Here is a 27808-nt window from a genome sequence, read left to right on the forward strand (position 1 = left end):
CCCCCCTTTTCTTAAAAAGGGCTTTTATCTGTTTCCCAAGTAGGATATTGTCTTATCTTTTGTATTATCTAAGACGATCAGTCTGGCTAAGTGTAGTCACTACTTAAAGTTGGAAACTATCGTGTCCTTTATATTTTGAATATTTAGGAAACCGGATATGATTCTTACAAAGAAGTGTTTTACTTGTCACATAAGCTCTGATTATCCAGTGGCCACTGGGCCTTCTCTGTGCTCTGTATTCAACTGCAGTGTGAACTACAGAATGCTATGCATGTTTGTTAGTACCAATACCATGTGTATGTGGTAGAAGTTGTAACCAGTTTCTGGATCTGTATGGTACTATAAAATACTTATTTTATAATTCTGTAACTGTATGGCAGTGTTATGCCAAAAATGTATAAAGAGCAATAGTTTCTGTTGCTTACTGCTGTATTTTAAAATATTGTTTCTAAAATAATATATTTAGAATTCCTTTAGAGTAATTATTTTTAATAACTATTGCCAAATATACATCCTGTAAAGCTAATAAAAGCCAATTCATCTTAGGTACCATTTTAGCATTGTTCTAGAGTCCATTATGTTGATTTTGCATGATTAAAATATTTTTAGAGCTGGAAAAAAAATGACTTGCTGTTTTCCTGTGATTAAACATTTTTATGATTAACATAGAAGGTTAACATTATTTCCTTTATCCTCTGAAATAAATATTTTATTGCAAAGGGTGAAATCTTATTTACATATGAAGTTATTTGTATTGTGAGGTTTTATAAGACAGAAAACATATAAATATACTCAGGTGTTAATTGTTTTCTTTTTTAACTTTTCCATGCAGATTTTTAAGGTATATTTTATATAGATTAATGACAGTGAATAACTAATGGAGATGGCTTTTTTTTCTTCATTAAGCAGGCTAATGTTTTAGGAAGTCAAGTTTTTGATTAAGAAAAATGCAGTTGTGAGCTCAAAGAGGAGAGGTTGCTCTGGGAATCTCAGGACAATGGGGACAGAAAAGAGGAAAAGCAGGACATTTTGGTTCAAGTACATTGACCTATCCAGGCAGGAAAATAGAAGATGAGAGAGCTAAGGGTGAATTGTGCAAAGAGAGTAAGTTCACATTGGGCATAATTGAGAAACTGATAGAAAAAAAAGTAGCCATAGTGGTGATTGAGCAAGGTTTTAACTGAAAACTTTTGGATGAATTGCTTAGTAGAAAAAGGAACACACAAAAACAATTATTGTCATAGAGGAAGAATGGAAACATTCTGGTAGCAGAAGATAGAAGGGTTTTCTTTTCTGCACACAGTGAGTATCTGAAGGCAATTTAAAATGTGGAGAAAATGGAATTTCTCAGAATAGTGAGAAATGCAGGACTGAGCTTGCATTTCTACAAGAATGTAAAATTTAATAAGGGAGAGAATGTGGAAAAAAAAGATTTACAACATTTCCGTTATTTTAAGGCTCAAGTGCATGCAAAGCAGGCTTGCTGGTGTTGCAGGAGTGGAAGGACATCCCAACCTGGATGAAAGTGCTGATGGGCAGTTGGTTCCTGTGAGTGAATTTAGGTTTTGGTAGTGGTGGCTGAGTCGTCAGCCTATTAAAGGGAACACACATGAGGATTATCTTGCCTTTGGGATTATCCCCATGAATATGTAGGATTAATTGGAACAGCATTTTAAAGTAGGATACTAAAGAGTCAGATTAGAGAGCCAGCATGGATTTGACTTGACTTAGCGAGACCAAGTTTATTGATTTGTCTCTATTAGTATCTTTCTATTTTTTATAACCCTGTTGCAGATTAAACACTACCCAGAAATATAAAAATATTCTGTTTCCAAGTGGCATATGGTATATTTTTACTGAAGTTGAAGTAGCTGATTTAATCTACTCTCAGCTTTGGAAAAGGAAGAGGCTAGAGAAAGAGTAAACAGGAAAAATGGTAGGCAAGGTGAGTCAAATGAGATCTGACAGCAATCCTTGCACAATGAGATTGTTTGACATCTTTAAGTGGATGATTTAACGGTGTAAGAAAGTTCAAGAAAAAACCCGGAGCTGGGGGTGGGGTGTGAAGTAAGGGCAAAGACATTTTGTTTAATGGGGATAGAACAGACTTTGAAGTCAGATGGACTTGGGTACACATGGCAACATCATTACTTTTAACAGACTGTGTGGCTTTGGGGAGGCCATGTAAATTCTCTGAGTCTCTGGGCTCTCATTGGTAATAATATCTACTTTGAGAGTTCTTGGAAAGATTAGAGAAGGTGTGAAACCCCAGGGACATATTTCAGACACTTGATCATAGTTAGTTGCAGGTATTCTAGAAAATAATGCGATGTTTTGTCATAAGAGGAATTGTAGAACATTTATATTAATGGAAACCAATCTAATCTATGTTAATCAGATTTATAGATTGAAGCAAGTGTAGTAAGTTTCACTTGTAATTTTAATGTAATTTTTACCAAAAAAGCTATCAGTTATAGAATTGAGACATACTGATATTTATAAAAAATTTCCATCACTTGTGAATGTAATGTACCAAACAGCCATTCATTACTTTCCTTCACTATGTGTTTATATATATATATATACACACATATATAATATATATTTTTTAATGATTCCTTGTCTACTAAGAGAATAGCTGGAATATAAGACAGAGGTTCAGTCTTTTAATCAATCAGGAGACCTATTTATTTCAGGACAGTATCAGTTGGACTCTTACTGAAGGCAATAAACTTTAATTTTTAAATTAAAGCCACTTAAAAGTTAACACTATTTAAGAATGTATGTGACTGATTCTTTGAACACACGGCCTAATTGCCATTGTTTTCTTATAATCAGAGCCAGACAGATGACATGCTAAATAAATATTCAACTTTCACATTTCTAAACTGCAGGTATTTTCATTGCATGACATTAAAATGGGGTCATTTCAGATCTTAGATGATTGTCTTTGGCAGCTCTTTATCCCTCAGAATGCCACATATGTACTATGAATGAAATATGAAATAAACTTTGACTTGAGTAGAAAGTAAATATGTTTAATTTCTTTAGAAAATAAAAATCTAGATTTAATTCAAGCATTTTCCCTAATTTTATCTGTTTCAATGTCCAGACACAGGAAGAGAAATTACAGATTTTTATAGTTAGGAGAATGTGGATCTTAATTGGACAGATATGAAGCTGAGGTGGGAGAGGTGTCATGACCTCCACCCCTCAAAGGCTGCTGTTGCAAGAATCTGAGGTGGAACTTGGCCAACCGCTGGGGCTTTCTACTCAGTGGACCTACTGTGTACTGTGTGTGGCCCCTTTTAACTCAGTCTACACCCTGTTAATCAGAATGGATTCAAGAGCATCAATCCAGGCAGTAGGTTGGCATATACTGTTGTAGAAATTCAAGACCAGAGTCCTGTTCATGAAAGAGGCTTTCTCAACACTTGGCACATGATTACCAGATTCTGAGATGTGTTCAATTGTTCTCACTTGGGAAAGAAACTTTGGGCTTGGAAATAATATTTGAGCACAATCATCTCTGACAGAGTGCCTCACTGTACACAGCAGCCCTTTTAGAGCTTGTTTTGGGTAAAATGGAGCCTATACTGTGCTGCCCTAACCTGTCATTTCCTAATCTCATTAAATGGCATTGCCTGATCCTCACACTGGAGATCAGGATATTTTCCTGGCTTTATTCATCAACTTACCCAATTTGAAAACAAATTCCACTGATTTTACTCCTTGAATTTGTCTCTAATCCACTGCTTCCTCCTCACCTTCACTGCCTCCATAGACTTTGTCAATTGCAGATGATTCTGGATCCGTCCCTCTGCCCCCAAAGGAGAATGGGATCTTCAAAAATTCCATAGCATAATTTGATATCTATGGGTGTCTAGTATAAGGTCTATCATAAACACTCAATAAATAGTCCTTGAAGTTAAAAAATGTTTAGCAATAATATCTATCAACAGATGTATATGAGTGAGGGCAGCTATTTCTGATCTATTGCTGAAAGAAGATATCTTCCTCAAGACAAACAGTTTTAAAAATGAAATGTTTAGGGCTGGGGATGTGGCTCAAGCGGTAGCGCGCTCGTCTGGCATGTGTGCGGCCCAGGTTCGATCCTCAGCACCACATACAAATAAAGATGTTGTGTCCGCCGAGAACTAAAAAATAAAAATATTAAAATTCTCTTAAAAAAATGAAATGTTTATATGGCAGTACAAAGATTTATATTGGAACCTTTCATAAGTACTTAGTATTTGTTTTGCAAACTTAGATCATAGCCCTTCCTGGTTTCTTGTGTCAGGTAGCAACAAATATCGTTAGTTGGCTCTAAACTCACCGAACAGAGGTTCAAAGTCAAGATTAAAAAAAGGGAATGGGGGCATGTGGTTTCACATTTGCTGCTTGGCTTGAAATTTTGAAATTTTAAATAATGTAAAAATCATATTCAGTAGATCTACAAAGTACCTCCTGTTTCAGCGACTGCCTGAATGCTGCATACAGAAATAATCAAGTGTGAGCATGAGATGGAAGTCTCTTTGTAGGAAAATCACCTGGAATGTATGTCAGAATAAAGGCAATTCTCTTGACAGTTCAGAGCAAGCCTGATTTTTTTTTTTTAAACAATTTAGACAATTCTGATTGACAGTAAAGGCTATTCGTTTTTTGGTACTGGGAATTGAACTCAGGGGCCGGCCACCACTGAGCCACACCCCCCAGCCCTATTTTGCATTTTATTTTATTTAGAGACAGGGTCTCACTGAGTTCCTTAGTGCCTTGCCATTACTGAGGCTGGCTTTGAACTCACAATCCACCTGCCTCTGCTTCCCAAGCTGCTGGGATTACAGGAGTGCACCACCATGCCCAGCAGTAAAGGCTACTCTTTAAGGAATAGCTTTTTTTCCTTCATGTTTAATGCTTCTTTGATTTAATCCTTTCTTTTTTCTGCATGTTGACAACCAAGTTGAAACTAAAAACTCACTTTAAATTTCCTCAAATGAAAGTCCTAAGGAAGTTTTAGTGTATGGAAGTAAATGTTCACTCAAATTCCTTTAGCTTTCATAAGTTTCCGTTATAAGCCATCCTAAGAAAGGCTCTTTTTATAGATAGACTTAGAAAACAATTGAGCTTAACTTGACTTTGTGAAAAGGGTGGTTCCTCATTTGTTTGTCCTTCTTTAGCTTATGATAATGAAATAGAAATATAGAGTTCAGTGAGGCACAAAACTCAGATACCTAGCCGGCATGTGCCTGTAATCCCAGAGGCTCTGGAGGCTGAGATAGGAGAATCTCCAGTTCAAAGCCAGCCTCAGTAATGGCAAGGTACTAAGCAACTCAGTAAGACCCTATCTCTAAACAAAACACAAATTAGGGCTGGGGATGTGGCTTAGTGGCCAAGCGCCCCTGAGTTCAATCCCAGGTACCCAAAACAATAACAACAACAAACCCTCAGATATCTAAAGGAAATGTAGCACCTATTTCCTAATAGTTCGTCTAATTTTCATGAGCCCCACCCTGCTGATTGTTAAGGACATCTTAAACTTAACAACAGTAAGTTTTTGTATGACTTCACGTTTGTGTTTCTTTTAGTTTAGACATCCAGACTATTCAAAAGTTGATTCAGAGCCAGCATAACAACTTTTTTGGAAATAACCTGTATCTTTCAATAAATTATTAGTCACTTAGATTTCATACTGACTTCTCTTTTCTTGACCAAGATGACTTTTAGAGGGGCATTCAGGAGATTTCATTGACTATTTAGGGCAGCAGAGAAAAGGTAAAAAGATCTATGTCCTCTGGATATTCTCTGGTTGCAATGTGGAGTGGCTGGGCTTGGCTGCTCCCTGGACTGATATTATGGTTTGGATCTTTAATGCCCCTGGAGAGCTTATGTGTTAGGCAATGCAGGCATGTTCAGATGTAAAAAGATTAGATTACAGAGCTATAACCTCATCATTGGATTAATTTATTTGATGGATTAATAATTTGGACTAATGGGTGGTAATTATAGACATAGCTGGAGGAGTAGTCACTGGGGGTATGGCCTTGGATCAAATGTGTCCCTGGCCACTTCATCTCTCTCCGTCTCTCTGCTTCTGGTTGCCAAGAGATGAGAAGATTTCCTTTGCTGTATCCTTCCACCACGATGTTCTGCCTCACTTCAGACCCAGAGCAATGGAGCCCGCCAACCATGGACTAAACCTCTGAAACCATGGGCCCCAATAAATTTTTCCTCCTCTAAGTTGTTCTTGTCAGGTCTTTTGGTCAAAATGATGAAGAGCTGGGTGTCACAATTGGTAACCACTAAAGCTTGATGGTCTCATCTGACTATTTGGGCTTAGATCTGATGGTGTTCCTGGTGGAGCTTATAGCCTTAAGTTTTGAGGTTCCTACCAACAAAAGCCATGTCAATTAGACTCTAAGCCCCTATAGAGCCACGTGCCTGATAGGAGGCATCTGTTTAAGGAAGAGAGATTTGGCTCTGAATTGAATCTCATCATCTTAATATGACTTTGTGATCTTCAGAAAGCTACTAACACTATGGGTTTCAATTGTTTGTAAAAGTGGAAATAATAATACTCACTTTGCAGGGTCTTGAAAGTTATAGAATTACAATATTTATTTCTGAACTAGAGTAAAAAATATAACTACTATTACTGCTAGTATTTCTTTAATATTGGTGGTTTTATGAGTGTTCTCTTAAAGCCCAAAATCAAAATGAGGAGAAAAAGGAGGTAAGGGAGATATGGAAGAAAGAAAAGATACTGAGCCAGGTTTTTATGTAATATTTTATATAGAGTTTGTTTAGTTTAAGAGTTTGTTTTCTGATTGGAGAATATCCAATCCTTCTTTATCTAATTTAATAGATATGAGAAAAAATTAAGATCACAAATAGAAGAAGCATTACATAAGTTAACATGGCATTATATTTATTTATAATTTAATTATTTCAAGAATTTTGGATAATCTACTTTTCAGATTAAGGAAAACCTATAAAATACCCATGAGGGGATTTGGCAAGAGAAATAATATGATGTTTAAAGCTTCAGAAATTTAGTTTTCTCTTTATCATCAACATTTTTGTTTGGAAAGCAAAAAGATCAGTGAGGTAGTTAGATTTCCCAGAAGTGTTTTTAAGACAATTTTGTCTATCTAGGTAAAACTCTGCTGATAAAACATTTCTACCTACTTTGAATCTTTAGACTTCCTACAAGCACTCCATAATTGCACAAATGCTACTGCTGATTCAAACTAAAGTATGGGAATTCTGCTAAAAGAAATATCCAGCACTAGGAAAATCATAGTACCCATTAATGTGATAAATCAGATAATTTTTAAGTGGAAACTATATGTGCACTGGGTAATCTATAAAAAGAGCTGCTTTCTGTCTTAAAGACCTAATTATCTTGGTAAGTAGCTTCATAACTGACAGCAGGGAGACCTGTTCACTTATACAATTTCCCCTGTGTTTGTATGTACTGACAATCTTGTAAGTTGGGGTTGAGTGAGATTTCCTATAGTAATTTCTTTTCCTAGTATGGCAGGAAATTATATTCTAATTGGAAATGCTTGTAGTTGGGAAATATCCTTCCCCATTACAACCCCTCTTCCACTATCAGAAATGAAGAAATTGTTATTCTGAGAATTAAGCTAATAAAACTGACAAATAATGGGTAAGATTACTTTCTTTAATAGTCAATTTCTAAGACAGCCACCTAAAATGTGTAAGGATAAATTTAACAAAATATTTGTGAGATGTGTACATTGAAAGCTACAAATTATTGTTAAAAGAAATTTAATAGACAAAATAAAAATATGCAATATTTTGGATTAGAAAACTTGTATTGTTAAGGTACCAATTCTCCCCAGATTTATATATTCAATGCAAGCTTAATCAAAGTCCCAGAGAATTTCTTTGTAGAAATTGCCAAGCTGATTCTAATAGATATATGAAAATATAAAGGACCTAAAATATCAAAATAATTCTTTTTAAAAAAAATATTTTTTAGTTATAGTTGGACACAATACCTTTATTTAATTTATTTATTTTTATGTGGTGCTGAGGATTGGACCCAGCGCCTCGCACGTGTTAGGTGAGTGTTCTACCGCTGAACCACAACCCCAGCCCCTCAAAATAATTCTTTTTTTTTAAGAGAGAGAGAGAGAGAGAGAGAGAGAGAGAGAGAGATATTTTTAAAATATTTATTTCCTTTAGTTTTTGACGGACACAACGTCTTTGTTTGTATGTGGTGCTGAAGATCCAACCTGGGCCGGACGCATGCCAGGCGAGCGCGCTACCGCTTGAGCTACATCCCCAGCCCCAAAATAATTCTTAAAATGAAGAATAAATTTGGAGGACTTCCATCTCCTGATTTCAAGCTTTTTTTTAAAGCTACATAATCAAGTTAGTGTGATTTTGGATATAGTAATAACTCCATGGAATGGAATAAAGAGTTCAGAAATAGACCATCACCTACAGAGTCAGTTGATTTTTGACAGAGGTACCAAGGTAATTTGGTAAAAGGATAGTGTTTTCAGTAGATAATGCTAGAACACCTGGATACTCAAATGGGGAAAAATGAGAATTGACCCTTATTCATACTTTTCCAAAAGTAAACTCTAAGTGAATTACAGACCAAAGTAAAGGCTGAATATATAAAACTTCTAGAAGAAAAAAATTTCAAGATTTGGGGGAAAGCATAGATTTTGTAGATATGACATAACGGTAACCATAAAAATTTGACAAATGTACTTTATTAAAATTGAAAAGTTATGCTTTCCCAAAGATATCATTATCAAATGAAAAAGCAAGCCATAGACTGGAAGAAAATGTTTATAGTATATACATACTTGACAAAGAACTTATATCCCAAATGAGTAATTTATTCTCACAACTCAAAAATAAAATATGATAGAAAAAAATTGGATGAAAGATTTGAATAGGCACTTCACACACATACATACATACATAGACACAGTATAGCTACAGTGGGTAATCTGTAAAAGATTTCTGCTTTCTAATATATATGTATAGGTACACAGAGACACATACATACACACACTGAGGCCAATAGAATATGAAAAAAAAATTAGACAGGAATATATCGTCTATCATCATATCCTCAGGAAAGGGCAAATTAAAAATATACTAAGGTATTACTGTAAACTGCTATAATGGCTACAATTTTAAAAGACTGACAATATCAAGTATTGGAAAAACATTGGGGCAACTGGAACTCACACACACTTCTGTTGGGAATGTAAAATATTGTAACTACTTTGGAAAACAGTTTGTCAGCTTATAAAATTAAACATACTTCCATATAACTCAGGCTTAAGTCATAAGGAAATACATGAAAAACTATATCCCAAAGAAATGAAAGCCTATGTCCACAAAAACACTGGTACACTAATGTTCTCAGAAGCTTTCTTCATAATGGCTCCAAACTGAAAACAACTCAAATATGCATTTAGAGATAAATGGATGAAAAGGCTGTGGGTTTTTCATAACGCTCACTTTGTATAAAATAGAATAAACTACTTCCATTTGCAATAATGTTGATAAATCTCAAAAACATCCCGAGGAAAAGAAGCCAGTTACAAAAGAATACCTGTTGTATGATTGCATTTTGGGGAAACTCTAGAACCAGCAAATCAACCTATTGGGACAGAAGTCAGGTCAGCAGTTGCCTGAGAAGGGCTGGAATTGATTGCCAAGAATTAAGGCGGAATTGAGTTGGGATAAGGTGTGTGGGAGGGATGATGACAGAAGTATTTTAGTGCTTAATTATAGAGATTACATGGTATATACATAATCAAAGCTCATCCAACTCTTCACTTAAAATATGTGCATTCTATTATATGCAAAATGTAGTTCAATAAAGTAAAAAAAAAAAAAAAAAAAAAAAAAAGGAGGGGGAGGAAAAACACTATTGCCCCAGTCAAAAAACATTTTAAAAATGGAATCTAAATGGTCCATCTAACTTGGAATAAATATGAAGGCCCTAGAGAGGGTATTAATTCCCTCCCCAGACCTCTCTTCTCTTACTAAGACAAACCTGGTCCTATATCATCCCCATTTCAGTTTTATTGTCTTTCTTAGCTTACAAAACAGTTAAAAATCCCATAAACATCAAATTAAGCATTAAACACATTTTTTAGTCGGTTCTTTTTCTGTTCATATAAATCTGAAATATTCTTTTTTTCTGTCATCTTAAGTGTTTTATTTTCTGCTTCATCATTTTTTGATTATAGCATCTCTAAAATAACCAATTGTATCATGTTCAGCCCAGGGAAAATAAGTCATTGAATTTGTTCCTTATTAACTATCTCTTCCACATCTGTTTTATTCTCATAGATCCCTGCCTAGTTTCTAACCAGTCTCCCTATGTCCAGTCCAGTTGATACCACTGGTTACTGATTCCCTTGAACAAGTTCTGCTCCCTCAAATGTTGAAGTATAACACTAGCAAGGCAAGCATAGAGTAGAAATTCAAGAAATTTTATTTAAAGACTAGTAAAATGGACTTCTCTTGGGAGGAAGAAGAGGACGGAAAGGCGGAATCCCTGGGATGAGGAAGTTCCAACCCTTTTAATACATCTAAAGTTTCCTTTGTTCTCCTGCTTTCATCTCCCTTATGTTGTTCATTCCACCCCCACCCCACCCCTGCATCCTGCGTTTGTGAATGGGAAATGTCCGTGGGATGGCCGGGAGGTGAGCAGGTGGACTGAAAGGGTCAAGGTGGAGTGCTGGACAGGAAGGGAGTTGCAGCCCAGGGGCATTAACTAGCAGCTCCCTGTCTGTTCAAGGGGTGCTTCATTGACAGCCTTCTGGGAGGGGTGGTATAGGCAGGTAATCTGAGTAATCAAAGCGCTGTGGATGCATTAATATTCCAATCTCCCAAGCGTTGTCTCCAGCCTCCCAGAACCAAATCAGCCTCCATTTTCTCAGTCCAATCCAGCTACCTCTCTACACTGACTGCCTGACTTTTATTCTTGCTTCACAGTCACCCATGTGACTATTACCACATGAGTAATCTTTCTAAAGTCTTTCCTATATCAAATTACCCATTTTCAAAACCTTCAGTTTTAGTTTCCCAGGCCTGATTCCATTCTTTTTTTCTTAACCAGTCTCCCACTGTTCTGTGAATGATGCATGTTCTAGCTGAAATGGACCACCAGTCATTCCTTGAGTGTCTCCTTTCTACTTTCCATCTGTTTCCTTCTTTACATTGCAGATCTTTACATGCACCTCCTCCAGCATCCCTCTCAACAGATGGGATCCATGTACCTAAGCATTTCTTGCAGTAGCTCCTATGTTAGATTATAACGTGTAGGGCTGGGCCCCAGTCTATGACATCTTTGTTTCTCCCTTGAATAATAGCAGGGAAATATGCAATTTGAAAAAATATGTGGAGGCAGTTATGCAAGTTCATGTGGTTGAGAAGCAGAAGAGTGAGGATTAGATCCTTGAATACCTCATTATTCATTCTATTGCATTGTATACCGCAAGGGTTGGGAAAATCTCCTGCTGGATTTTGAATTGCCTCCAGCAGAAGGATTAGGAGAACATATGACTCTAGACATTTAAAATGGAATCAAAGAAGGTAGTAAAACTTGCTTCAGGGAATCATCCTAGAAGAAAGATTAGCTTAGATTCCTTTTTAACTTCTAATCGCATATAGTAGTAGAACAAATGGACTGTAAAGTCCCCTTTGGAAATTGTGACTATTCATTAGATCTTTTATATACATACTTTTTTCCTTTTTAAATTGAGCCTTATTGGAGGCTTCAGGGATATTTTTGTATATGGTCAATCTTTTGAAAATGGGTCTCAAATATTTTGTGTATGACCAGCTTGCTATTTCATTGCATGGTCCCATCAAAGCACAATCTATCTTTGGGGTGGCTGGACAGCCACTATAGCTCTTATACTTGCTCTCTTCTTACACCAAATTATATCTCAATATTCTCTTTGACAGGCATTACTATGAAGTATATTGTCTTGGTTGTAGCAAAAATACACTTCTTGTGTGGACAAAAATGTGAACTTTTGCCTATGACTTGATGTATATTTAGATATATGTTAAAAGGATCAAAGTTGAGGGAGATGGACTGAATAAATGTAGCATGTAATTAGCTCTTAGCTGTCCAAAGCCTATTCTCCTGGTTCATTTGATGAAGCTATAGCTTCACCTGGTTGTTCAGCTTAGGATGCATTTCACAGCCTCTTACAACTACACAAAGACTTGTAACCATGTTGTTGCAGCAGAGGTGAGACAGTGCTGTGTGCTACCCCTGGACTTGGGCCCTGTAATGTTGACCATGTGCTCTTTTCCTTTCACAGGTGGGAACTTAAATATACCGATAGTCCACCTCCACTGATCAGCAAGGCCAATGCCCTAGAGCAAGCATAGTCAAACTTCTCTACAGGGACAAATAGTAAATATTTTCAGATTTATGGCCACTCAGTTCCTGCCAAGTGGTGTGAAAACAGCTAAAGATGATATAAAAATAAATAGGTTTGGCTGTGTTCTAATAAAATGTTATTTACAAAAAAAAAGAGGTGGTAGTCTGGATTTGCCCAGGGGCCTATAATTGTTTTTTTCTTTTCTTTTTTAATGCCTCTGCTGTGAAAGAAATTATGGAATGAAACTCAGTACCTAAATGACTACCTGAGGCAGAACTTCCATTGACTACACCAAGCTTACAAGAGAGATAAACTTCATCTTCTTTGAGTCACTAAGCCTTGGGGCCTCTTTTGGCAGTTTGTCCTCTCTCCTACTTAGTTCTTAGGAGCAGGTGGTATTACCAGCTCATTGGATTCAGCTTCACATTTCAGACCAGAAAGTTCTACTCAGACTCCAACCATTTGAGAGTAAATCTTCACTGAGTCTTCTCTGCAGGAGACTCTCAAGACTTCAGCCATTTTATGTAGGGAAAATGTTTGTTTTCTCAGTAGCCATCTGTCTATCTGGCCTATTGTCCTACCCATTCTTGAAACAGGTATTCCCCACTCAGCCAGGGGAGTAGAATAGCATCTTGATGTAACATGTGAAGAAGGTAAAATTTGTGTGGGGGGGGTCTTTTGTCCCTTCATTATCCAAAGCCTTTTCTCCCCTTCTCAAATGTCTCTTCTATGCCCTAGACTTGGAATATTGTTTCTTCTTAGCTATAAATTAAATTGATGCCTCATAGAATTTAATATGTCATCTCCCCTCCCCAGTTTTAACTTTGCTTTACTTTTCTGATTATTATATGACCTTTACAGAAAATTTGGACAATATGGAAAATCCGACAAGTGGGCACTCCCAATACAATCATGATTGCTATTTCTGGTGTATTTTGCATCCAATTTGGCTTGTATTTGGGCATAAGTAAATTCTTCAAAATCCAAAGGGATGAGACTCAGGAACTAAAAAATGATAGCCAGCTCAGTTATTTATTTGTGCCTGAAGATGAGTGTGTGTGTGTGTGTGTGTGTGTTGGGGGGGGTGTTCAATACAAGCATTAATATTTCAGTTGACTCTTAAAACATAAGATTCTTGAAACATAGAGAATAAAGAAAAAGCATCCTATGATAAAAACATGGAGGCACTAAAGTGAATGTGTATATGAATAATTCAACGGTTGACTGTGGTCTTGAGGAATCTATTAAAATGTGCTCCAGTTGCCTTTATTATGCACTGAGGATAGTTAATATTTGTCTTTTATCATTTGTGAAAAGAGAATATGTTATGATAATCCATTTTCAAGTACTTTGAATTTTTCGGAGGAGTGGTACTGAAAGTCTACAGCTTCATTGAAGTGTCAGAATTTTGTCATTCTTACTATTTATTGTGATTTTATTTGATAAAATAAGATGCAATAATTCAATTCTTCTAGTTCTTTCTATGAAAAGTTTGCAAGAAAAGGTTATCATGTATTTTTAATTAATATTTGTTTTAGTTTCTAGATTTTTATTCACAAGGAGAAGCAATGGGAAAATAATACTTATCCTAGGTTATATGAGATGACATGAATTTTTCTTAGGTGCTTTTGATTGTTTTGACTTTAGTCCTCTCAATGACATACAAAATTATTTTTCACTTCAATCATTATTAATTTGGCTGTCCCCAAATCAGGCTATACATTATTCAAGTACTACTTTCTAATGTCAATAAAACAAATTACTACTGTATATTCACAAAATAAACATCTCAGTTGCAGACACTTGCAAATAGATCAGAATATCTATTAATATAATATCAGCAATATTTCATATATTTCTGCTTCTCATGTAAAAAATGGCATCTAAGAAAGCAATGGATCAAAGATAAAATATTCACAAGTTATCTGCTTATGTACTCACATGGAAATGTCAGAACTTTACTCACTATAACCTTGGATAACTCATGTTTTATATGATAAGCATTATAACCCCTTGTTAGGTGCCATGTCAATAAAATTGGACAGGATTGCATTCAAAGTTAAGAGTGTAGGTTCATGTGGACCAAATAAAAATCTACTTATATATATCTACCCAGGAGTAATTTGATTGTCATTTTGCAAGTTGTATTTTATAGTTTGGCTAATAAAAAATAGCCTTTTAAAAAAAGAACTATAATTCAGATATGACAGGTATAGCAAATAAACTCAAGTGTATAATAAATGTTCCAGTTTTCTTGTCTTTAAATCAAATTAGACAGACACTGACTCCCTCCCACCTCACTAGGCTTCTGGGGAACCCAATTTTCATAAGAATTGTGGTGGATGATTCTCCCATGATCATATTATTCAGAAAATCAAGTGGTGTGGGATTAGGAAAAAAAGGCCTCTAGTTGCTGGGTCATTGAGGTCTCAGATGACTTATCAGTTAAACTTCAAAATCAGTGATTCCTTAAAGTTGCATGATTCTCTGCTCCATAGCAAGAGGCTTTTTGCTAAGGCTTTTTGCTAACAGCTTTGGTGTCTTCTCTCTGGTGCACCAGGAAGCCATCTATCCAAAGTTTTGTTACATTTTTGCAGGGAACCCTTACACAGTGTTGTGCTTTATTTTCTGCCTGAAGTGCTGGATGGCGGGGCGGGGGGGGGGGGGTGTCCAGTGAGGAGCTTGGAGTCGATCTGCACCCTTCTCATCAGGCCCTGTGCCCTGACATGTTAAAATACCATCTAATCGAGCCATATGCCTGCTGGGTCACAACTGCCTAGAGGAGGTGCCTTTTCAACTAGTGCAGAGGCTTCATATACAGATTAGTTGTATTCAGTTGCTTCTGGCACTGCTGCAGAGCAAAGCACACATAGTACCACTTGCAGAGGCCTCAGATCTCTTGTTCTTCTCCCATGACAGGAGAAGCAAATCTCTCATCTCAGCAACACTGCTTCTCAAAGATGTCATTCCTCTGGCTTCTTCCAGAATGCCCCGCAGGATCTTATGAAATAGTGCACAGGTCTTCAACCCCAGGTTGTTTGATCTCTGCCTGTTCTAAACACCTATGGAAAGAAAGTGCCAGTGCCTAGTGCCCCGCTTGGAATGGGAGACCTGTGAAAACTAAGAGTGTGGCACAAACACAGATATCTCAAAATCCCCCACCACACATGTATTAAAGGGAAGGATTCAGTTATGATGTGCGGGATTTGTCCTGACTTCTACCTCCCAAACCAGACCATCATCTTGGACTTGAAGAATGCTATCCAGGATGAGGAATGAGGGGGAATCCAGAAGTCAACAGTTGAACATAAAGAATCAATAACAGAAAAATAGGTACACAGGAGAGGAGCCTCAGAATGGAAGAGAAGTAAACAGAGACGGGAATTCTGGGGAGAAAGTGGGGTACCTGCCTTAACAATGAAATAATAAAGAGCTGCTGTGAGGGTTTGCCTGGGAAGTCCTGTTGTGTGTGGGATGTCAGAATTGCCACCTCCCAACCCCATCTCCTTAAGAGAACTTCAGTGAAACCCTAGTTGGCTTTTCCAGGATTATTGTTATTATCATTATTATTACTTGGTGATATTTGTGCCTTTTTAGGCTTTGTCACTCTGTGGAAATTGTCCTCCAAGGTGGCCCAGAGTGGCTGTGCTGCTTTGTTATTCTGCATCATGAGAGAGTATGCTGTGATTTGCAGACTTTGTGCAACAGAGAGAAGGGAGGAAATTTAAGAAATTGGATTTAGAAGTAAATCAGATAAGCTGATGCACAATTATGGGAAAGGCTGAAATTAAAAATCTGGAAAATGGCAAGTATTGCTTAGAATATGAAGGAACTGGAATGTTCATTCATTCACGGTGAGCTGTACTTTGGTATAACCACTTTGGGAAAATATTTGTCAGTAGTGGCTACACAGAACATACATATGCCCTATAACTCAGTAATCACCTCCTAGGTGAATGCTCAACCAGAGTATGTACATATGTGCACCAAAAAGCATAAACTATTCATCATAGCTTCAAACTGCCCAGCAGCAGGATTCATAATTATAGTATAATCAAGAATGGAATTCTATATAGTAATTATCATGCACCATCTACACCTATACATGGCAAGAGAGCTGATTCTCCAAAACAGAACACTAAGTGGAGGAAGTTAGACACAGAGTTCAGGCTCTATGATCCTGCCCACATCAAGCACAGACATAGCTCAAACATACCAGTGGGGTTAGAGGCTGGGGTGGACATCACCTTGGTGGAGGGGCTGGTGTCAAGAGAAAAAAGGTGGTCTTGTGGATGTTGATAGTGTTTTATTTCTTCATCTGGATGGTATTTTACATGGATGTGTTTAGTTTGTGTGTACTTTCTGTGTGTACTTCTTGGCATATATAGCATGCTTTAGTAAAAAGTAAAACCTAAAGGATGTTTAAATTTTGCCATATTTTTATACTGCCTTTCCATATAAAACCACACTTCTTTTGTGAAAATACTGAGTAGCATTGGAAATAAACACTAAGTTATTGTGTACCCATCAAACCCTAATACTAAGAACCAAAAAATATCATTAATCAAGGAACTTGGGAACTGGAATTATCTGTCCATAAAGATACCAACATCAGAGATCATTTAACATTTTTGTTTCTCCTACAGCAAAGCAAAGATTAAAAGCAAAGCTTAAATAGTATCATATTACAAATGACAAGTTCAGTGCCTGGACCTATCTTTAGTTATAAGGGCTGTAATTATGTGGTCCAAGCAGTGAGGCATGCATTTATCAAGACAATATATCGAGTTGAGCCCGAATGATCTTGCCGTTCTGTACCTGAGGGCTTGGGTTGGATGGTATTCTCCCAAGTCTTGTGGTCCCAGGGGTGGTTTGTTGAAATGAGATTACTTTTAAGGAAACCAAATGAACAGCTAATGTTGGTTAACATCTTTTGAGTATTTGCTTTGTGCCAGGCCCTTTATTAAGCAGAGTTAACTGAGGAGAGAGGTGAAGCTGGTACAAATTACTAGGCTCTAGTGGTCTGAGCCTATTGATATGTTGATACTACATATCAATGCAAATCAGAAGGATTCTTTAGAAGATTGTATTACTTTTCCTTGGTTTCCAACCTTTGAAGTAGGTAGTATTATATTTTAGAGAAAGCAAAGTCATAGAAGGATTAATTAATTTGTTTAATATCACACAGTTAAAAAGGGACCTAGCCAGAATTTGAACCCAGATAGACAAACTTCAAATGCTGAGGCATCAGCAATTAGACCATGCTGTCTGAGTAGTGATGGCTTGGTTATGGTTTATGTTACCACATCCAACGAGCACAAAGGCAAGCCTCAGTGCAAGGGTAAAAGGATCTATATGTTGGAGGTTGATTAAGACCATGAATAATGTCTAGATTGAGGAGCCTCGGACCTCTAGTAATTGTTCTGCTGGAAGATTTTTAAAATAACCCAAATTCATTTAAAAGTCTAGCATAGTTTCTTACAAACCAAAAGTCTCCATCCTAATCAACTAGATACATCTGAATACTAAGTAACTATTTTAAGCTATTCTACCTTATTTGAAGAGTTTTTAATCAGTATTCTGAGAAAATATACTTAAGTTTTTCATAAAATTCCTTTATGACCTTTTTAATAATATGAATGTATTCTTTCCCTCATCAACAAACATTTAAAATATATTTCTTTCATATTAGTGGCATTTTATGTGCCTGTTAAGTACCATGTGGAAATAATCAAGTCCCATTATGAACCCAAAGCAAATTCAACATCAATTTCAAAGCAATTTACCCACTGAGCGTCTGCATCTGTGCACTTTTTGACTTACAGTTTAACTTTTTACACACCTTTTACTTTTGAGTCTACTTCTCTGACATAGGTTACTTGGTTTGCCAGGATCTGGACTACACTGAGTTTAGAGCCCTGGGCAACAGCACTCACTACACCAGGTGGCCAGCCATGGGTGACATTCGAAGTCATCAGAGGCTTATTGTTTTCTGGCTGATGATGAACTTTCTCTCCTTCCTTCTAGGACTTTCATTGAGTTTTTCAGATCACTCAGGTTCAGGTTGGGGAATTGTTTTAGTAATATACAGAACTAATGCAGATTCTCCAAGCACCTCATTCTCTTTCAGACCCTTGGCCAGGAATATCTGGTTCCCTTGATTGAGTAAGTAGAGATTGGCTTCCTGGCAATGTCCAACTTATTTTCTCCTCTCATCCCTGACCTTGAGTTCAGGTCAAGGCAATGCAGAGGCCTGACAAAGGAGACACTAATGAAAAGAAACAGAAATCCTCCTTTGGGGACTGAACACCTGAGTAATGACTGAACTGGCTTAAAATCACTTGAGAAATGAGTTTGTTGGGATGAACCCAACTAGTATGTATAACCATAAAGCTCTAAAAAAAAAGTAAGTAAATTAAAAAGTCAGTATATCATAATACATTTAGAAGAATAAAAATACATTGAATAATAAATGATGTGTTAAATAATAATAAAAAAATGACCTGAGAAGATAAGTATTGAAGAAAAGATCTAGGTCTCCCTTTGAAATAAATCCAACAGTGCTGCTAAAGGAATGTAGAAAATGACATTTTTTCCAAGAACTTAGCATTAGGACAGATGAATGTTTTCAAGGAATAACACTTCCTGGTTAAAGAAGTAGTAGTTCATTTTTTTTCCCATTATAAAAACAACTCATGATCCCTCCATTGGGAAATGACAGGGAGAATAATGCTATGCTGAGCCCCGCACATGGTTTATTCATTCGTCCATTCAGTCCTGGGAGTAGAGCGGTAAACAAGATAGATGATCTCTCTGCTTCTGAGGCAAATAGGCAATAAACAATTAAATAAATACAAGAGTTATAGATAGCATGTCATTTGAGGAAATAATGCAGCACTGAGGGATAGTGTGATGCTGTGGGGTCTACTAAGGAGAGAGTGTTTAAAGTGGCCCCAGAGTGCAGCATTGAAAATAAAACCTGAATGAGGACAAGGGGTAAGTCCTGCAAAGACCTAGAGGAAGAACACCTGGGCAGAAGGACAAAGAGGCACAAAGATCCTGAGATAGGAATGCACTTGGTTTTCTTGAAGAACATAAACCTGGCCAGTATTGTGTGCTAGAGGTCAGTGTGATAAGAGCCTGCATGCCAGTAAGAGGAGGGGTAAGAAGGACAGGCAAGATCAAGGTCATGAGAGCATGTGGGTGACAGAAATTAGCTCCACTCTTACTTTCGGTGCAATGCGGAGCCCTTGGAGAGTTTAAGCAGGGAGTAAAAAAATGTAATTCATGTCATGAATGATCACTTGGTTGTGGTGTGGATAATGGATTATATGGGAGCAGAGTGGAACACTTAGAGGGTATTTCTGAATTTCAGGCAGGAGATGATGATGGTGTTGATGCCTGTAATGGAGAGGGAAGAGCATGGTTCTATTTTGGAGGGATAGCTGGTAGGAATTGTGATAGATATAGGAGACGAGAAAAATATAGGACAGAGCAAAACTGAGGGTTAACAAGTAGATGAGAAACTGTAAAATTTACTGAGATAGTAAGACTTTGTTTATTCCTCAGAATGGCCCTTTGAGGTGAGTCCTATTAGACAATTATACTTATACCCATACTAGCTACTTTCTATGTGGCTCTATATATCTAACTTGTATCTATCCTATTTTCTACCTATATCTATTATAACACAGAGATAAAGCCCTCGGCCTATAGAGTAACTTGACCAAGGACACACAATTAGAAAACAGTGGGCAGGGGTTTGAACTGTTTGGCCTGAATCCAAGGTCCTTATCTTAATCACCTTTTTAAGATTGCATTTTTTCTTGTTAGCCAGAAGCTATGATTGTGAACATTTTTATTTATTTTTCTTCAGCCATAAGATATATTTCAGTATTTTAATATAGACCATGTTATATAGCTTTATAAATTGTCTTACTTATTTGCTATTTTGAGTGTCATTAAATACTTTATAACATTACCTTCTTTGCAAGTTATCTTTTAAATGATTCTTTTCAAGAGAATAAGACTTTGAGTGTGAATGTGTGGGGAAAGAAACAGGTATATGGCCTAGGAAAGTTTTTTGGGGCAAGGGGGGCTGTTAGGGGGAGTGGGGATGGAGGAGGGGGTGGCTGTAAATGCTTTTCTCAGTATTTGTTTCTCTAAGATCTTGATTGAAAATTGCTATATATATTTGAAAAAAAAACTATGCTTTTAGTATAAACCATCCTATTGCAAAGCATTATATTTATTAGTAAACTATTTTAAGAGGTAGTCTTATTCTTTAAAATAACCATCATGAGCTAGGAGCATATAGCTCAGTGGTAGAGTGCATACTTAGCATGTTTGAAAGTTTCTGGGTTCAATTACACACACACACACACACACACACACACACACACACACACACCTCCAAACCTTCAATATCCTCTAATAGAATCTTTAGGTCACAGCACCAAGTGCCTAAGTATTTCACCTGTTTTTCTGTATCTAGTTTTGAATTAAGATAGGTATTCTGCCTCTGTTTTATTCTGGCTCCTTGATAAATCAAGCTAATAACACTAGTAATAGTTGTTTGGGGCTGTGTTACCTGGAATGTGGAGAATAAAGCCAAGAGGAATTTTAAAATCTGAGTTTTATTTGGGTACAAACCCAGAGGAGTCAGAGTGAGGATGAAGGGAAGCTGCAGTATCTGATAGGAATCAGTGGGATGAGAAAGACCTCCTGGATCCTGACTGGTGGCAGCTGTGACTGGACACAGCTGGTCATTTAGTAGGTCTACTAGGGCTTTCCCCAACAGGTCACATGGAGAAATTGCTTCGGAGTGACCCAGGGATGCAGAAAGGAGGGGGTTTAATCTGCCTGGCTCCCTCTCATCCCTTTCCCCTGGATCAGAATCTGCTCCCACCTTCAGATTTCATCAGGAGGCACCTACAGTGGCTGTCAGGGGTATTTGGCTCTGCTGCCTGGAGTGGTCATGGGGAGGGCCTTGTATTCTTAGCAACAGGGCTCTGGGGTGGGGTGAGGATCTATGAGGGGAGGAGATCATCTGAAGAGGCAGACAACGTTTGTGTCTGATATATCAGAATGGCATTTTGCTGAATACTATGCTTGTATTATCTTATTGAAACCTCATTGAGTTAACTATTATTAATCTCACTTTAGAGAGAAAAGCATTTAAATAAGTGGTAGACTGAGATTTTTAGCTAAGCATTTGGAACCTAGAGCCCACACCTGACCCAGTATACTTTTCTTTCAAAAGCTCTGAAAGAGTTGAAAGAGCTTATTCCAGTGATGAAATTCCAGGGCTGTTCTGGGAAGAATATATCATGGGCTGTTTGGAGAAGCAGGGGTGGCAAATGGTCTGCCAGGGATCCAGGGATCTCAGGGGCTTGAACCCTCGGGGAACACATGCCTCTTTCTATGACTGCTAACTTGCCCTTACTCTGTGTGGAAGCCTCCCTTCCTCTTTACCTTTAACCAGTGCACAATAGCAGCCTTCTGGCACTTTCTGTGCCTTCTCTGACCCTGATTCTACTCACAGCATCCACTCAGATGCTACTGGTGGTACACTGTGCCTGTGTCCTAGTTTTCTGTTTCCACATATCCCCAGGGAACACTGGTCCAACATAGTAGGTAAGATGCAAACAACAGAAAACAACTCTATTAAATTCTATTAAAAATGAATTCATTAGAAACTACAGGTGGATCATAAGAATCCTATTTGATATTTATGGGACTTATGAATCTCCAGAAGTTTCTAGGAGCAGATTTTGGGTATATATCAGCCCTGGAATGTTCTCTTTCTTTTGTGCCTTTGTATAACCTGGTCTGAAATTCAAAGCCCTGGAAAAAGAGGGTGTGACTGGCCAAGTGTAAGTGAGATACCAGCCCTTAGATGTGCCAGACTGTAACAGGAAAATTAGTCAAGAAGCCTTAAGTAATGCCTAGATTCACTTTCCCACCACGGTTGTAGACAATTGGGTAGAGAAGTACATGGGAGCAGGCTAAGGAATTGGGGGATGACTGTTGGGTGGACCAAACATGACAAATATTTCGAATGTCTTTTTCTTCTTTGGCTAGTCACTGCACAGGACTCATTGCTTGTTGGCTACTCTATCAATGGGATAACTGTGGCCAGCCTTGGTTATTTTCAAAGTGTATATATATATATATATATATATATATATANAGTGTATATATATATATATATATATATATATATATATATATATATATATATATATATATATATAATACATTCATATTATATATAAGATATATATAATATATAAGTGACTTTGAAATTAACCACTATTTTGAATTACCTATGCCATGACTTCCTTCTGTTTGCACATCCTACCACTTATCGTATTACAGCCTCTTATCAGACAATACTTTGGCACCATATTTCATTATTTACAAATACTTCTTTAGTCTCAGTCTTTTATTTACTACTGTGGCAGGTGCTATAAGAGAAAAACACTGGCTAAGGGGCTGGGGTTGTGACTCAGCGGTAGAGCGCTTGCCTAGCACGCACAAGGCCCTGGGTTTGATCCTCAGTACCACATAAAATAAGTGAATAAAATAACGGTATTGTGTCCAATTACAACTAAAAAATAAACATTTTTTTTTAAAAGAAAAACACTGGATAAGATGTGATTATTTCTTTCTGATTAAAATTAAATATAGGAAACTATATAAAATCACACAGATAAAGGAATATAAGGAAGGCATAATCAAAGATAAAAAGTATGTCTATATGTATGAGGGTAGCTTGGTTGAGAGTATAACTTGTATAGTGTACAAAGAGCTAGTGAAAACTTAAATCCTAAAAGAATATATTTGATTTGGGAAAGAGATGAATTTGTGGTGCGATTGCTAGCTGATCTATGTCCAGGCTATCTTATTCTAAATTACAATTTTTGTTTTTCATTTGTTCCAAAAGATAGGACAGAGATTGATTGAGTCACTATCTCTTCTTCTGCATGTCCCAGGGTCATTCCCCTTGGCCACATAGTCCTGCTACGAAGCCCTGCAGGGAAGAGCTGCTTCTGTCATTTGTAAATGTCCCAAGCCTGGCCCACCTGTCTACTGCTATCTTTCCACTGTTAATGTCATGAAGTGCCTCAGGCAGCATAAATAACTTTATTACTAAGCTGTAAAGTAGAGCAAGTTATTAATATTGTATGAATTACATTCTATTCCACCCTTTTCCTCTAATGGGAAGAGACCTCACTATATTCGAGAAAGTATTTTCTTAAAACTGCTGAGTAGCATGTATTGAATGAACTGAATTAGAAAGTCCCATTGCTGCTGGAAATTTTGATTGCAAGCTTGTTTTAATAAGTTCAGCTTTGCTTCTGAGGTCCTCATTTTCTTTAGGAATTCAATTGACTAAGGCAGCCTAACTCTCAGCAGTAACTACAAGAAATTAGATTTTACTGTGAAGTATAAACAGGCCTGCAATTGATGATATGACACTCCGAGCATTATCAAGAGGCTTGTGGACTGCTTTGTTGTGGGAGGTAATTGACACTGAAAGCTTTTGAAAATTGAGGTTTACAGGAGCAGGCCCAAGTCAATGATGTTTTGTTTTATCCAAGGTATTTGAATAAGACATTAGTTGGCATGTTCTAATACCATGGTATAAAGCCCAAGTTTAGAAAAGATATTAGCTTCCTTTGCAGTAAGCAGAAGTTAAGTTAGAAAGGATAAAAATAAAATTCCCTCCAGATCAGTGTGATTGCTCTTTAAGGAAAGAGGGTTCTACAAAAATAACAACTTCATTTGATGTGGGTTTATTTCTCATGGGCCATTTAATAACCACATGTTAAAGTTTCTCCTTTTTTGCTGTTTGAAAATTGAGACTCCTTCCTATCCTTTTTATAAATTGATTTAAAAACAAAACCTTCTACAAAACTCTAGACACTGGGATACTGTTTTTTTTTTTTTTTTTTCCCTCCTACCAGCTCACAGCCTTGATGTCCCCAGGACAAGAAACACTTGACTGGTGCTATCGATTTACCCACCCTCTCCCACAGGAGGCCCAGGGAGTGTTTGATTCCTCTTCTCTCTAGCTTAAGAAAGAATCCTGGAATGCAAATGAACAATGTGTCACAGGAATAATCATAAATTTGATGTAATTTGTGGATTAAAGTAATAATTTTCAAGTATCCCCATTTTATTATTAGTAACAAGCCAGTGATACACTTCCAAGTGATGGTGACCTACCAGGTATCTTCACACCTGGCCCAGATCTGCTGCATTCCCCATCTGATTGAACATGGATGAATCACTTAGTTAATTCTTCTGTGCTTTACCCTCCTGACTTTTAGGCTTCTTCTAGTTCTAAAATTCTACAAGTGCTGTCATCAGCAGGAACCAAACCAAATGAGGTTATTCTCTGTATTTTTATATCATGCTAACATAAGAAATTTCTTTACTTATTAAGTTTTACAGTTCTTCCAGTGCCAAATTCTAAATTTGGTAATGGCACAGAGAGACGATTTGGAGTACAAAGCTATTCTCACTGGCATTTAACTAAAGGGTTATGGCTGTTCCTTTAAAAATATTTTAACCTTCTTTAACATTGGATCTGTCAACCACTACTGCATAATGAATGCAACTATATTATGATATAAATATTAGTGTGATAGATATATAAAATTTATACATAAAATCCATTCTAACCACTGGGACATTGCCTACAAATTCTGGGAAGTTCTGGACTATGATCTGGTTTATTCACTGTTCTATCCTTAAAGCCTGGCATGAAGGAGATATTCAATAATATTACCCAGTGACAACTTAATATATTAATAGGTATGTCTTTTATTTATTTTACTTAATTTTTTTTTTAATCCAAACTCTCTTTGTAACCTGTGAAAGAAACCCAACCTGAATGAACTTAAGCAAAAAGAAAAACATGCTGTTTGTATGGTCAGCCCCAGAATGAAAGGTGTGTGCCTGGCCTTACCAACAACACTGAGAGGCCAAAATGACAGGCTTTCTATCACAGTCTCTCAGTCCTTATTTGTTCCAGCGTCTTCCACAAGGTGACTCATGGACATAGGCAGCACTTGGTTCACATTTTGGTTTTCCCATCCCCTCCTTTCCGAGTTTCTGATTTTTAATGCTCTGTTCTGTTTTGTTTTGAACTTGATCTTACCTGCAAAATGCAGGGATCAGGGCAAAGTTCAGGAGGAGGTCTTTACCAAGGATTTGTTAGTTTATATTTAAAAATGGCTTCAAAAAGATGCTCTTAAACATTATATTGTCCCTTAAATTAATTTGTGAATTTGTTAATGTAAAACCAAGACTTTCATTTTATTTTGTTTTTCTTTGGTCTGAAACTTATTGAAAGAACCAAATCTCTCACACCGTATTTCAACCATGATTTCATGAAGATTGGAGCACAGACTTTGGAGACCAATCTGAATGCAGAATCATTCCAGACGTTTAAAAATTTCCCCTTGATTATGTGTAGCGGTATTTCCCATAATTTGACAGGGTGTTTGTTTGTTTTGTCATTTTTCCTTTATCTGGTTTCCCCGGAAGCTTTCAGGATACATTCCACAAAAATAAAATTTTCATTTCTGCTATAATCATTTTATGTTTGTTTAATATTTAATGGAATTACATGCTTACAATAACTAGTAAAACTGGCATAAAGATGCGAGAATAAGTACGATAGACTTGATGGATATACAACTCAAGAGTGGGCAACTGAAGGATGCAGATATTTTGAGCGAAGCCAGCTAGGCGGAGTGTTTAGTGGGTCCCAGTACCAGCTGCTCTTCTTAGGAAGGAAACGAGGAGCATTTAATGCTCTGAGATTTGAGTTTAGCAAACATAACATCTGTCTTTGCATCTTCATAGTGTGTGGGAGGAACACACATGCACGTATAAAAACATATAATGCAGGATGTGGTAGATTGCATGAAGGATTTGCACTAGGAGAGCAAAGTACAAAATTCTGTCCAAGAGTAGAAGATAAATTGCAGCTGCTTCTTTAAGAAAAGTAAAACATGGGAAGAAAATGGCAACTACTAAAATTGGGATGTGAAAAAAAAAAAACATCACAGAGCTTGACCACTTTCAGTTGTTGGGGACCCTGGATTATTAAAGACTGAAGAAATGGCATATAAATTTATGAAAATTGTGATAATTTTAAATGTTTATATTTTACACCAGTAATAGACACAAAATGCTATTCAGAAGAAATCATAAGATTTATTTTAAAAAGCTATCTAAGCAGTAGAGCATGTTTAAATTGTGTGAATATAAATATCCTGTCAGTATATTCATGTGACTCTCTGTATGGTGTCATTTGGTGATAATGCCAAAAGCCTAATATTGAAGTGGTTATAAATGTTGAACCAAATGGCTCTCTGGGCATGCCTTCTTGCTCATATTCATGTGGATATGTATATTGGAGTGACTGCAAACTGAAAATGATTAGGAGTAGATGATATGGATGGTGGATAAAGAACTACAAAAACAAAGCAACAATGGAAGATGAGACACATCAAGAAGGACCTTGCAGTTGAGCTCAGAATTCATAATGAGGGTGACTGATAGCTTTACAGTTTTCTTCTCTGGAAAAAAAAGCTATCAGCAGTGACAAGCCAATACCTGCATTTTTTCCTATTTTTTTATATCACTTTCATATAAGACTGCATTCTGCTTCTGAAACTATTGAGTGAACTTAGAATTAAATACTAAAACATTGTGTACCCTTCAAGCTGGCTAACTAACATTGAGAAGTATTCTTATTTGAGTAACTTGGGATGTTGAATGAGCTAACCTTTAAGATGGAATTTGGGCTTATGCTGAATATGAAAAATGTTCACGAAAATGCTTGACACCGGGATTTGTACAAATTTTGATCTAGATAAAGCATCCTAGAATCCCACAGGTTCTGCTGTTCTTCTACAAGCTTCCACCATCATCACTCACTCTGACATAGACTACTAGGGATTTGGCCATCAGTGTCTCTCCCTCTTCTGGCTCCAGATCTTTACCCTGGCAGGTAGAGCTCACAGTGATAGATGTCATAAACATGCATAGCGCAAGCATAAAATGGTGTGTCTCAAGGAGAAAAAAATAGTAGGGAGAGTGATGCTGGTTGTCCAGAAATGTGATGATCAAGCTTATTTTCTCATCCTTGTTAGGTATTCCACACTTTTAAATGAAAAACATAGTACATGTTTAGAAACATTAGCAGGGAGAATAACTTTTAATTGAAGAAAGTACATCTGACAGTAAGTCACAGGTGAATTTTTAAGAGAAATGAATACAGCTATAATGAGCTCCTATAAAGTAGGGGAAAAAATCATGAGGTAGTTGACAGTTTCTCAAGCACTGAAACTTTCCTTTTAGCCCTGAGTCATAAAGTTTGA

General features: G+C 36.9%; 1 protein-coding gene across 3 annotated transcripts in view; it reads left to right on the plus strand.

Annotated features, from left to right (window-relative positions):
• Positions 1 to 27808, plus strand: part of Ogfrl1 (opioid growth factor receptor like 1) — a 54759-nt gene that overhangs the window by 17867 nt on the left and 9084 nt on the right. The window contains exon 8 of one of the 3 annotated variants that reach the window (XM_048805629.1): positions 1 to 664. This exon is cut by the window's left edge and continues 5345 nt beyond it. The exons of the other annotated variants lie outside the window; for them this stretch is intronic. The gene's annotated coding sequence lies outside the window, so the exon portion shown is untranslated. Of the gene's footprint in view, positions 665 to 27808 lie in introns of those variants that run through there. 3 annotated transcript variants of the gene reach the window in all.

This window comes from Marmota marmota, unplaced genomic scaffold (genome assembly GCF_001458135.2).
Source record: "Marmota marmota marmota unplaced genomic scaffold, marMar, whole genome shotgun sequence".
NCBI classification, from domain to species: domain Eukaryota; kingdom Metazoa; phylum Chordata; class Mammalia; order Rodentia; family Sciuridae; genus Marmota; species Marmota marmota.